The sequence below is a fragment of the Bufo bufo genome, chromosome 1 (assembly GCF_905171765.1).
Source record: "Bufo bufo chromosome 1, aBufBuf1.1, whole genome shotgun sequence".
NCBI lineage: Eukaryota > Metazoa > Chordata > Amphibia > Anura > Bufonidae > Bufo > Bufo bufo.
Window position 1 is genome coordinate 240,173,184 of NC_053389.1, and position 12,930 is coordinate 240,186,113.

The window sequence follows — 12,930 nt, forward strand, 5'->3', positions numbered from 1 at the left end:
TAAGAAGAGACTATTGGCTCCTTAACCTGATAGGAGTGGTTTCAGCAACTTCAACTGAGTTTATAGGTGTATTTGAAAACTGTAATGTAATCCCCTCTTCCCCCTCCCTTATTGACCTTCTCATACATATGGTTTGCGGCCATCTACTGGACAAAAATGTGTACTACAGAATGTTCTAATTATATATGCATAAAATAATAAATCCTTCTCTCACAGTATCTGCTCTTATTCTGTATATATGGAAACTGTACAGCACCACTTCCCTTGTCCTGTATACTGGGTGTAATTCTCAGTATCTGCCCTTATTCTATATATATGAACACTGCACAGTACCACTTCTCTTGTCCTGTATACTGGGTGTAATTCTCAGTATCTGCTCTTTTTCTGTATATATGGATACTGCACAGTACCACTTCTCTTGTCCTGTATACTGGGTGTAATTCTCAGTATCTGCTCCTATTCTGTATATATGGACACTGCACAGTACCACTTCTCTTGTCCTGTATACTGGGTGTAATTCTCAGTATCTGCTCTTATTCTGTATATATGCACACTGCACAGTACTACTTCTCTTGTCCTGTATACTGGGTGTAATTCTCAGTATCTGCTCTTATTCTGTATATATGGACACTGCACAGTACCACTTCTCTTGTCCTGTATACTGGGTGTAATTCTCAGTATCTGCTCTTATTCTGTATATATGGACACTGCACAGTACCACTTCTCTTGTCCTGTATACTGGGTGTAATTCTCAGTATCTGCTCCTATTCTGTATATATGGACACTGCACAGTACCACTTCTCTTGTCCTGTATACTGGGTGTAATTCTCAGTATCTGCTCTTATTCTGTATATATGCACACTGCACATTACCACTTCTCTTGTCCTGTATACTGGGTGTAATTCTCAGTATCTGCTCTTATTCTGTATATATGGACACTGCACAGTACCACTTCTCTTGTCCTGTATACTGGGTGTAATTCTCAGTATCTGCTCCTATTCTGTATATATGGACACTACACAGTACCACTTCTCTTGTCCTGTATACTGGGTGTAATTCTCAGTATCTGCTCTTATTCTGTATATATGCACACTGCACAGTACTACTTCCCTTGTCCTGTATACTGGGTGTAATTCTCAGTATCTGCTCTTATTCTGTATATATGGACGCTACACAGTACCACTTCTCTTGTCCTGTATACTGGGTGTAATTCTCAGTATCTGCTCTAATTTTGTATATATGAACACTGCACAGTACCACTTCTCTTGTCCTGTATACTGGGTGTAATTCTCAGTATCTGCTCTTATTCTGTATATATGGACACTGCACAGTACCACTTCTCCTGTCCTGTATACTGGGTGTAATTCTCAGTATCTGCTCTTATTCTGTATATATGGACACTGCACAGTACTACTTCTCCTGTCCTGTATATTGGGTGTGATTCTCAGTATCTGTTTTTATTCTGTATATATGAACACTGCACAGTACCACTTCTCTTGTCCTGTATACTGGGTGTAATTCTCAGTATCTGATCTTATTCTGTATATATGGACACTGCACAGTACCACTGCTCTTGTCCTGTATACTGGGTGTAATTCTCAGTATCTGCTCTTATTCTGTATATATAGACACTGCACAGTACCACTTCTCTTGTCCTGTATACTGGGTATAATTCTCATTCATTTCTCTATGAACATTGCACAGCCCACTTCTCTTATAATAACTATTAAATCCTGTTTAATTGGTGCATATTAAGATAAAGGTTTATTTTATAAGATATTGGTTTATTTTAGGAAGAGGTGAAATGAAATCTTAATATCCATAAAATTTGCTCATTCCCGTTTATGGTTTAAACAATTTACAGTGAGAAATAAATAAAACTCAAAATAAGTATGGACCCATAGTGGAAGCAGCAAAACCTTGTGGGAGGTCAGGGGCTCATAATTTCATAGTGGAAGGCACAGCAGTTTAGCTGCATGTATGTAATCCAGGAGAATAGTTGTTATTAAAATAGATGACAGTACAGTGCTAGGTGTACGGAACAAGACTTTGCAGCGTGGAAATCACCAGAGTAAACTCTGTGCAGACACTCAATAAGCAGGGACTGCTGGAAGATCCAAATCTGAAACTGCAGAATAGTGAATGCAACTTTGTAGTATAACTCAGGATCAGTACAGGATAAGTAATGTAATGTGTGTATACATTGATTCTACAGAAGAATAGTGAGTACAGCTCTGGAGTACAATACAGGATGTAACTCATGATCAGTACAGGATATGTAATGTATGTACACAGTGACTCCACCAGTAGAACAGTGAGTGCAGCTCTGGAGTATAATACATGATGTAACTCATTATCAGTAATTTAATGTATGTAGACAGAGATTCCCCTAGCAGAATAATGAGTGCAGCTCTGGGGTATAATACAGGACGTAACTCAGGACTAGTACAAGATAAGTAATGTACAGTACAGACCAAAAGTTTGGACACACCTTCTCATTCAAAGAGTTTTCTTTATTTTCATGACTATGAAAATTGTAGATTCACACTGAAGGCATCAAAACTATGAATTAACACATGTGGAATTATATACATAACAAACAAGTGTGAAAGAACTGAAAATATGTCATATTCTAGGTTCTTCAAAGTAGCCACCTTTTGCTTTGATTACTGCTTTGCACACTCTTGGCATTGTCTTGATGAGCTTCAAGAGGTAGTCCCCTGAAATGGTTTTCACTTCACAGGTGTGCCCTGTCAGGTTTAATAAGTGGGATTTCTTGCCTTATAAATGGGGTTGGGACCATCAGTTGCGTTGAGGAGAAGTCAGGTGGATACACAGCTGATAGTCCTACTGAATAGACTGTTAGAATTTGTATTATGGCAAGAAAAAAGCAGCTAAGTAAATAAAAACGAGTGGCCATCATTACTTTAAGAAATGAAGGTCAGTCGGTCAGCCGACAAATTGGGAAAACTTTGAAAGTAAGGGCTATTTGACCATGAAGGAGAGTGATGGGGTGCTGCGCCAGATGACCTGGCCTCCACAGTCACCGGACCTGAACCCAATCGAGATGGTTTGGGGTGAGCTGGACCGCAGAGTGAAGGCAAAAGGGCCAACAAGTGCTAAGCATCTCTGGGAACTCCTTCAAGACTGTTGGAAGAGCATTTCAGGGGACTACCTCTTGAAGCTCATCAAGAGAATGCCAAGAGTGTACAAAGCAGTAATCAAAGCAAAAGGTGGCTACTTTGAAGAACCTAGAATATGACATATTTTCTGTTGTTTCACACTTGTTTGTTATGTATATAATTCCACATGTGTTAATTCATAGTTTTGATGCCTTCATAGTCATGAAAATAAAGAAAACTCTTTGAATGAGAAGGTGTGTCCAAACTTTTGGTCTGTACTGTATGTACACTGTGACTCCACCAGCAGAATAGTGAGTACAGCTCTGGAGTATAATACAGGATGTAACTCAGGATCAGTACAGGATAAGTAATGTAATGTATGTACACAGTGACTCCACCAGCAGAATAGTGAATGCAGCTCTGGAGTATAATACAGGATGTAACTCAGGATCAGTGCAGGATAAGTAATGTATGTATACAGTGACTCCACCAGCAGAATAGTGAGTGCAGCTCTGGAGTATAATACATGGCGAAACTCAGGATCAGTAAATGAACAATGCCTGTAGAATATGGTAAATTAACTTTTTAAAGGGCAATTCCCATCTCAGCCTTGTATGGTCAAGAAGGGAGTAACCAGAGTAAGCGCTGGCCAGGGTGGCTGGAGTTATGGATTCATCAGAGTAAGGACTCATACACACGACCGTATGCCCTCCGAGACATACGGTCCGTGATCGGGCCATATGTCCTGGAGCGGCATACATCGTGCACACAGGAGCACACAGCATCATAGGGTACTATGATGCTGTGCGCATCGGGCCGCCCTCGGGACTATTCTCCTGCACTCATAAGATCATGAGTGCAGGACAATAGTCCCGCGGGTGGCCCGATGCACACAGCATCAGAGATGCTGTGCGCTCCCGTGCGCACGATGTATGCCGCTCCGGGACATATGGCCCGCTCACGGACTGTATGTCTCGGAGGGCATACGGTCGTGTGCATGAGACCTTATAGTGTATTACAGTGAGCTGCGTTGTTTCCAGTAATTCTGCAGCTATTGAAATGGTATAGCACGATGTTCTGTTTGCATAGCTCCTATTCCGTATGAGATTTGGAAAACAGCACAACCCACCCAAGCATTTCTGCAACAGTTTAATCCTGGGCTGGTGCTTCCTCTGGTTATTCCCATCTCAGCTATGAAAGGCTGAGGGGATTTAGTCTGCCTTCTCATATCCAGCAGCAGAAACTGCTGCGATGTGCTGCTGTTCCTGCAGTGCGTTTTCATGTGGACCTGCTCTATTCCATTGAATGGAGCTAAACCTCCAGCAGGCTCCTGCTGCGGTCCATGTGGTAACCGTGTGCCAAGAATGGACCACTACATCCTTAGTGCAGCGCCAACAACTGTCGGCCACATGAACTGTTTCAGCACAAGTTCTTCCAATTCTCAGTACCAAATCTACACTGAAAAATGCGCCTAAGATCCTCTGTGTGAGCCTGCCCTGAGATGGGAATAACCCTTTAAATCTCAATCACATGTCACCGCCTGGAGCAACACAGAGCACTTTGGTGGACTTTATGTACATCAGTTTCTAGGTTGCACTGGCTGAGCAAGCAATGATCGGAAGGCAACTGTTCTTTCCTGATAATTTCCTGCTCCTCAGTGGAGGTGAAGCGCCCATTTACATGCAACAATCACCTCCACTGTATGGGAAGAGCAATGGCTACTGCTATCTCTCATCCTCATACAGATTGATTGTTCCTGGGCAGCAGAACACTGTTCACACAGCACAGACTGCGGCACAGAAGCGATGATTTAGGTGAGCACATCAACGATGAATACATCCGACAGACAAGCATTTTGCTCATTCATCGGGGGCTCGGTGGCACCTTTACACGGGCTGATTATTAGGAACGGGCGTTTGTGCGAATGTTCGCTCCCGTAAATTGGTCAGATAGTCGTGTGTAAATCCGCTGCCTAGTTTTTCCAGTTTTATTCTAGAAACAGAAACCTGAACAGCGGCCTGGATCTGTCAAATGGGGTACCCGATGGAACCCAATGGCTATAGTGGGTCAGTCAGGTTTCCATCAGGGACCGTGACATTTTAGCTGAGAAAATAGTGAGGCACGCCAGTGTCTGGCCTCTTTTTACATGTCAGTGAATCTCAGACGTGTGCTGTTCGTGTTCTCTGCAGACAGCACACATATCCATTGATTTTAATGTGTTTTTTCACACATACGGTCAGTGGAAAACCATGGAGACAAGCACTACTTAGGTATGTGATGAAGACCAGACGCGCCCATTGAAGTCAGTGAAAACCACTGATGACATCCGTGTTCTGTCAGTGGTTTTCACGGACCATTGGTAGGAGACAAAGGCAAAAAAAATATACAATGCAACAGCACTCTGCAAACCAAATAAAGTGCAATAATGCCAAAATAATAGAAAGTATTCTGGTGCTAATGCTACGCTAATAAATATGAGATGCTTGGCAAATCATTTTGTACTAAATTATTTGGGCCCGTCTGCCAAACGTCAAGGCGATCTCAGTAAGACGGGAACCTAACATTAAATACCACATTAACTGGTGCCATACTGGCCTCCATTACATTCAGGGAATGCAGGTTCCACAATTGGTGGAAGAGACAATTGGTAGGAGACTTCCGCACCCCGCTACTGTCGCCTATGGTCTAATATAATGTCATCTATGTATTTATTTCAGGTCCAAACAATGTGCATTCCCTATTTTGTAACTGTTATTGTTCAAGTAATTTATCTGGTTCACCAGAAGGTGGCAGCAAGCATGGCAGAGCTACAGTTAGAGAGAATGAAGCCTTTCTTTCCATTCTAATTCTACCTCTAAGGAGGGAAGGGAACTAGTTAGTTACAGTCAGTCTAGCTTACCCCCTGCTAGGGGAAGGAAGCAGGTGCACGTCCCTGCTGGACATGCCTTGCGTGAGCCAGCCAGACCACCTTCAGCTCTGCTGGATGTGGAGGCTACAGCTTGGAGCCTCTGAAGCCAGGAGCAAAGTTCCCTGGACTAAGCTAGAGTCAGACTACAAAAAGAGAAGTTGCAGCATACAGCTAAAGCAAAGTTATTCAGTCAGCCTGTCAGACAGCAGAGCCAGAGAGCAACAGATGTAGCAGGGTTGAGTTTGTTTCGCCTGCCAGAGTTAATGCTAAAGCCTGCTGGGAACCAAGACAAAGCCTGAAACTGTTGGAGAAACGTTTATGCAAAGTGAAGCTGTTGTTGGACTTCATCAGAAGGTCTGGACTCAATTTATTTCATCATCCACTGGGATGAACACCACCCCCCCCTTTCATTGCTTTGGGGCCAAGGCCTGGGGTCCAGCGTATCCAGGTAGGAGCACTGTGACACGTGCAAAAACATTAGGGGCATTTAGGCCACCCTACACCACTCTGGCATTCCTACACCTGGGTACCATCCACAGTATCACTAAAAGGGGCCCTGTGCCCTTGTTGCTTCATTGCAACTGGCGTCACGAAAACAAGTACTAATACTCTTAAAGGGCCCTGGAGGGAGGCGCCCGCTGCAATTACATACACAAACCTACAAAGATTACCAGACCGCACGCAATTACAATACTGCATATACTTTATTAGTACATATAATAAGGAGGATTTGCAAAAAATGTGACATCATTGGAGGAAGAGGGGCACAGACAGGATTGGCGATATTAGCTGTATGCGTATATGCAAACAGATTCGACTATGCAGATAAAAGGCTAATCATAAAGTGCAAAGAAAATCACAAGCCTAATGCAATAATCTGCAAGCGGTTATACAAAACCAAATACAGTTCATAAGAGAGCCATTACCCATGCTGCGTCCCACAATCCAAGATGGCACCTACCTAGGGTTGCCACCTTTCCTAACAAAAAATACCGGCCAAGTTAAGCCACACTCCAAAGGGGGTGTGGTTGTGGGGGCGTGGCTTAATGCAGGTTGTTGAGTAGTAATAATGTGGCTCCCAGTATAAATGATGTCCCCATTAGTGCTCCTGGTAATATTAATTCCCCCATTAGAGCCCCCCAGTAATATTAAAGGGGTTGTCTCACTTCAGCAACTGGCATGCATTTATCATGTAGAGACAGTTAATACAAGGCACTTACTAATGTATTGTTATTGTCCATATTGTTTCCTTTGCTGGCTGGAATTTTTTCCCCATCATATTATACACTGCTCGTTTCCATGGTTACAGACCACTCTGCAATCCATCAGTGGTGGCCGTGCTTGCACACTATAGGAAAAAGTGGCAGTGTCTCTGGTGGACGGAACCATGGGAGCGCACATAGGCTAGTGCATTTTTCTATAGTGTGCAAGCGCGACCACTGCTGCTGGATTGCAGGGTGGTCGTAACCATGGAAACAAGCAGCATATAATGTGATGGAAATGTGAATGAAGACAGCAAAGGAGGCAATATGGACAATCACAATACATTAGTAAATGCCTCGTATTAACTTTCTCTACATGATAAATGCCATCTGCTGAAGTGAGTCCACCCCTTTAATACCCCTATTAGAGCCCCCCCCCCCCAGTAATATTAATACCCCCATTAGTGCCTCCAGAATTACTAATGCCCTCATTATTAATAATGCCCTACTTCTCTGCTTGTGCAAAAAAAAAAAATAACTCCCTCCCTCCATTTCATGGTGCCTTGCTGCTGACTGGAAGCTCAGGACAGGACCTGCGCTCCAGCTTGATGACGTCTCACAGGTCCTGTCCTGCACAGGCAGTCAGCAGCGCCATCAAATGGATGAGGAGAGTTTTTTTTTTCTTAACACAAGTGGGGGAGGGGGGAAGGGGCGGAGGCACTCATTAGTAACAGTTCTGATAGGAAAATACCAGTAATTATTATTGCAGGGAGAAAAAAATTAGCAGCCGGCAAGTTACCAGCCGGATGGCAACCCTGTGCCCACCCCATCCCCCGGAACACGTGTGTATGTATCCACATCCGCAGGCACAACCTTTACACAGAGATAAAGTATCATGGAAATGGCTGCACCTATTTGACCATCATCTGGTTTAGGCTCCCAATCACTGACTGTGTGGAATCGGCTATATTATGGAAATTCATTTTCAGTCTTGTACGTGGAGGAGAAGAATCCGACATATGAACCAAACACGGATGTCCGCAGATAAACACTGACCATCTCTGATGTCATCACAGAGTTGTGAAAGAGGACTTTGTTAACGGAATCTGCGACACCTGTGTCCCAGATCTATGAACATAGCCCAAGTTGTATCTGTCCCCTGGAAAGCTGAGTGTTGATCAGGATACTGGAATGAATGCCACCCAGCTTTCCTGGAGCCCTGAATGGGAAACTGTCCGTGTCCAGGAGTCTACCATGGAGGAGGAGACTCCAGGCTGAGGACGGCGGGCACCGGGTGATACCCACCCCCTCCCCCTTTTATGCCCAGGGTCTCCCCATCCCCCAGAGCTGCTGCATTTCGCTTATCATCCCTGGAGCCCTGACAGGTGCACTGTTCTGTGAGTACTCGGGGAGGATGGGGGTTATTATCTTGGTATCTCTCCGGTGAGGAGGCCCGGACGCAGGGGCAGGCGTTGCTGATATTACCGTAGATCTGCAGCCTGACAAAATGCATGAATGGCGACCGCCAGCTCGACCGTCCCCTGTTATCTGCCTCTGTATGATGTACTATTGTCTTTCCTAGTGTGATATAACCTTATGGGAGTACGATATCAGCAGTATATCTAACATTATTCTGCATTGTGCTACATTGCGCAGCGACCACTAGGAGGCGCTCTCTGGTGACATCCTGCAGGAGATGCCTATACGTTCGCACTGCGATGTAAGAATTCGTGCTATGCCGAGGCCATTAGTCTGACATATGAATATATTATGCTGAGGCCCGTTAGTTTACAAATCTCTGGGGGGCAGGGTGATATCTGTTACTTTACAATGTGCCCCCCCTGCCTGTCACTGCATCTTAAGATCAGGAAACCCACACCAGATATAGTGGCCCAAGTCCAACCATCAGATGTCCCATGTGACAGTGTGCCCCCAGGTCCAAAAACCTCCAGCGGATGTCCCGTTTAACAGGGCACCCCAAATCAGGAGACCTGCACAAGATCTTATTTGTGACATGGAACCCCAGAAATAGTGCCCCAACCATCAGATGTCCTATGTGACAGGGTACCCCCAGGTCCAAAAAATCCAGCAGATGTCCCGATTAACAGGGCACCCCAAATCAGGAGACCTGCAGCAGATATCCCATATGACAGGGCACCCCCCAGGAAACCCCTAGCTTATGTCCTATTTGACAAGAACCTCCAAATCAGGAAACACCAAGCAGATGTTGCATATGACAGGACATCCCCTGATCTGCAGCCGCTGTCCAGTAGATGTCCCATGTGACAGGACACCCCCCTGATCTGCAGCCGCTATCCAGTAGATGTCCCATGTGACAGGACACCCCCCTGATCTTCAGCCGCTGTCCAGTAGATGTCCATGTGACAGGACACCCCCCTGATCTGCAGCCGCTGTCCAGTAGAGATGTCCCATGTGACAGGACACCCCCTGATCAGCAGCCGCTGTCCAGTAGAAGTCCCATGTGACAGGACACCCCCCTGATCTGCAGCCGCTGCCCAGTAGATGTCCCATGTGACAGGACACCCCCCTGATCTGCAGCCGCTGTCCAGTAGATGTCCCATGTGACAGGACACCCCCTGATCTGCAGCCGCTATCCAGTAGATGTCCCATGTGACAGGACACCCCCTGATCAGCAGCCGCTGTCCAGTAGATGTCCATGTGACAGGACACCCCTCTGATCTGCAGCCACTGCCCAGTAGATGTCCATGTGACAGGACACCCCCCTGATCAGCAGCCGCTGCCCAGTAGAGATGTCCCATGTGACAGGACACCCCCCTGATCAGCAGCCGCTATCCAGTAGAGATGTCCCATGTGACAGGACACCCCCCTGATCTGCAGCCGCTGTCCAGTAGAGATGTCCCATGTGACAGGACACCCCCCTGATCTGCAGCCGCTATCCAGTAGATGTCCCATGTGACAGGACACCCCCCTGATCTGCAGCCGCTGTCCAGTAGATGTCCCATGTGACAGGACACCCCCCTGATCTGCAGCCGCTGTCCAGTAGATGTCCCATGTGACAGGACACCCCCCTGATCAGCAGCCGCTGTCCAGTAGAGATGTCCCATGTGACAGGACACCCCCCTGATCTGCAGCCGCTATCCAGTAGAGATGTCCCATGTGACAGGACACCCCCTGATCAGCAGCCGCTATCCAGTAGAGATGTCCCATGTGACAGGACACCCCCCTGATCTGCAGCCGCTATCCAGTAGATGTCCCATGTGACAGGACACCCCCCTGATCTGCAGCCGCTGTCCAGTAGAGATGTCCCATGTGACAGGACACCCCCCTGATCTGCAGCCGCTATCCAGTAGATGTCCCATGTGACAGGACACCCCCCTGATCTGCAGCCGCTGTCCAGTAGATGTCCCATGTGACAGGACACCCCCCTGATCTGCAGCCGCTGTCCAGTAGATGTCCCATGTGACAGGACACCCCCCTGATCAGCAGCCGCTGTCCAGTAGAGATGTCCCATGTGACAGGACACCCCCCTGATCTGCAGCCGCTATCCAGTAGATGTCCCATGTGACAGGACACCCCCCTGATCTGCAGCCGCTATCTAGTAGAGATGTCCCATGTGACAGGACACCCCCCTGATCTGCAGCCGCTATCCAGTAGATGTCCCATGTGACAGGACACCCCCTGATCTGCAGCCGCTGCCCAGTAGATGTCCCATGTGACAGGACACCCCCCTGATCAGCAGCCGCTGTCCAGTAGATGTCCCATGTGACAGGACACCCCCCTGATCAGCAGCCGCTGTCCAGTAGAGATGTCCCATGTGACAGGACACCCCCCTGATCAGCAGCCGCTGTCCAGTAGAGATGTCCCATGTGACAGGACACCCCCTGATCTGCAGCCGCTATCCAGTAGAGATGTCCCATGTGACAGGACACCCCCCTGATCTGCAGCCGCTATCCAGTAGATGTCCCATGTGACAGGACACCCCCTGATCTGCAGCCGCTGCCCAGTAGATGTCCCATGTGACAGGACACCCCCCTGATCAGCAGCCGCTGTCCAGTAGATGTCCCATGTGACAAGAAACCCTGATCTGGAGCCTCTAGTCAGCAGATGTCATATGTGACAGGACACTCCTGAATCAAGAAACCCCCAGCTGATGTCCCATGTGACAAGACACCCCCAGATCAGGAAATCCTTTACAAATCTTGTGACAGGGTTCCTCCAGATCTGGAGCTCTCACCCAGAAAATATCCCATGTGACAGAACACCCCAGATAAGGAATCCACAGGCAGATATTACATGTGAAAGTTTCTCCCATGTGAAAGGACAACCCTGATCTGCAGCTCTTATCCAGACGGTCCCGTGTGACAGGTCACCCCTATCTGGAGGCTTCACCAGGCAGATGGGCTTCCCACAATCTGGAGCTTGCACCCAGCAGATGTTCTATGTGACAGGGTACCCCCACCAAATGAGGAAACCCCAAGCAGATCTTCCACGTGATAGGGCACCTCTGATCTGGTACCCCCACCCTTCCAATGTCCCATGTGACTGGGACCCCCAGATCAGCTTCTGACGCTCCTGTTTCCTCTCTCGTTCTTGAGATTCTCACAGCTCCAAATAAGTGGAGTCTGGAGTAGGGAGATCTGTGAGGAAACTAGAGAGGAGGCAGCAACTGATCTCACGACCTAAAAATAATCCCAGCTCCAGCCTCATCCATGTGATAGAAGCCCCCAGAGCGGGACCTGCCCTGACTAATACCAGAGACCTGGAGCCTCAGACCCCCACAAGGTAAGAGTCAGGGTGCAGGCTGGGGTACTACTGCAGTGTCAGTTATGCTGGGCTACAACATTGTGGGGTCACAGTTCTGGGTGTGAACATTATTCAGCATTTCTCTAGTCAGGATCAGGGTCTGTATGGTGACAAGCAGCAGATTAACCCCAACGGCCCCTGCTCCCTGCTGGACGGGACTGCCATGCTGTTTACCCCGGGTCGGCTTGGCGTTGTGAAATATGTAGTTTTCCATTGAGATAAAAACTGCAAATCTTATGATATCTTGTATCTGTGCATAACATGTATCATCTCATATAAATTATACACATTGTATCATCTTACACACAGTATACACATTGTATCATCTCATACACAGTATATACATTGTATCATCTCATACACAGTATACACATTGTATCATCTCATACACAGTATACACATTGTGTCATCTCATACACAGTATATATTGTATCATCTCATACACAGTATATACATTGTATCATCTCATACACATTATATACATTGTATCATCTCATACACAGTATACACATTGTATCATCTCATACACATTATATACATTTGTATCATCTCATACACAGTATATACATTGTATCATCTCATACACAGTATACACATTGTATCATCTCATACACATTATATACATTGTATCATCTCATACACATTATATACATTGTATCATCTCATACACAGTATACACATTTTATCATCTCATACACATTATATACATTGTGTCATCTCATACACAGTATACACATTTTATCATCTCATACACATTATATACATTGTATCATCTCATACACATTATACACATTGTATCATCTCATACACAGTATACACATTGTATCATCTCATACACATTATATACATTGTATCATCTCATACACATTATATACATTTGTATCATCTCATACACAGTATATACATTGTATCA

The 12,930-nt window shown here is 46.1% G+C and overlaps 1 protein-coding gene across 9 annotated transcripts in view; it reads left to right on the plus strand.

The window, feature by feature from the left end:
- The first annotated feature begins 8,438 nt into the window (after positions 1 to 8,438).
- ABCC9 (ATP binding cassette subfamily C member 9) overlaps positions 8,439 to 12,930 on the plus strand; it is an 83,564-nt gene continuing 79,072 nt past the window's right edge. For 6 of the 9 annotated variants that reach the window (XM_040437719.1, XM_040437740.1, XM_040437750.1 and 3 more), the window contains exon 1: positions 11,252 to 11,996. The gene's annotated coding sequence lies outside the window, so the exon portion shown is untranslated. Of the gene's footprint in view, positions 8,630 to 11,250; positions 11,997 to 12,930 lie in introns of those variants that run through there. The other 3 variants (XM_040437725.1, XM_040437733.1, XM_040437765.1) reach the window with 3 other exon arrangements.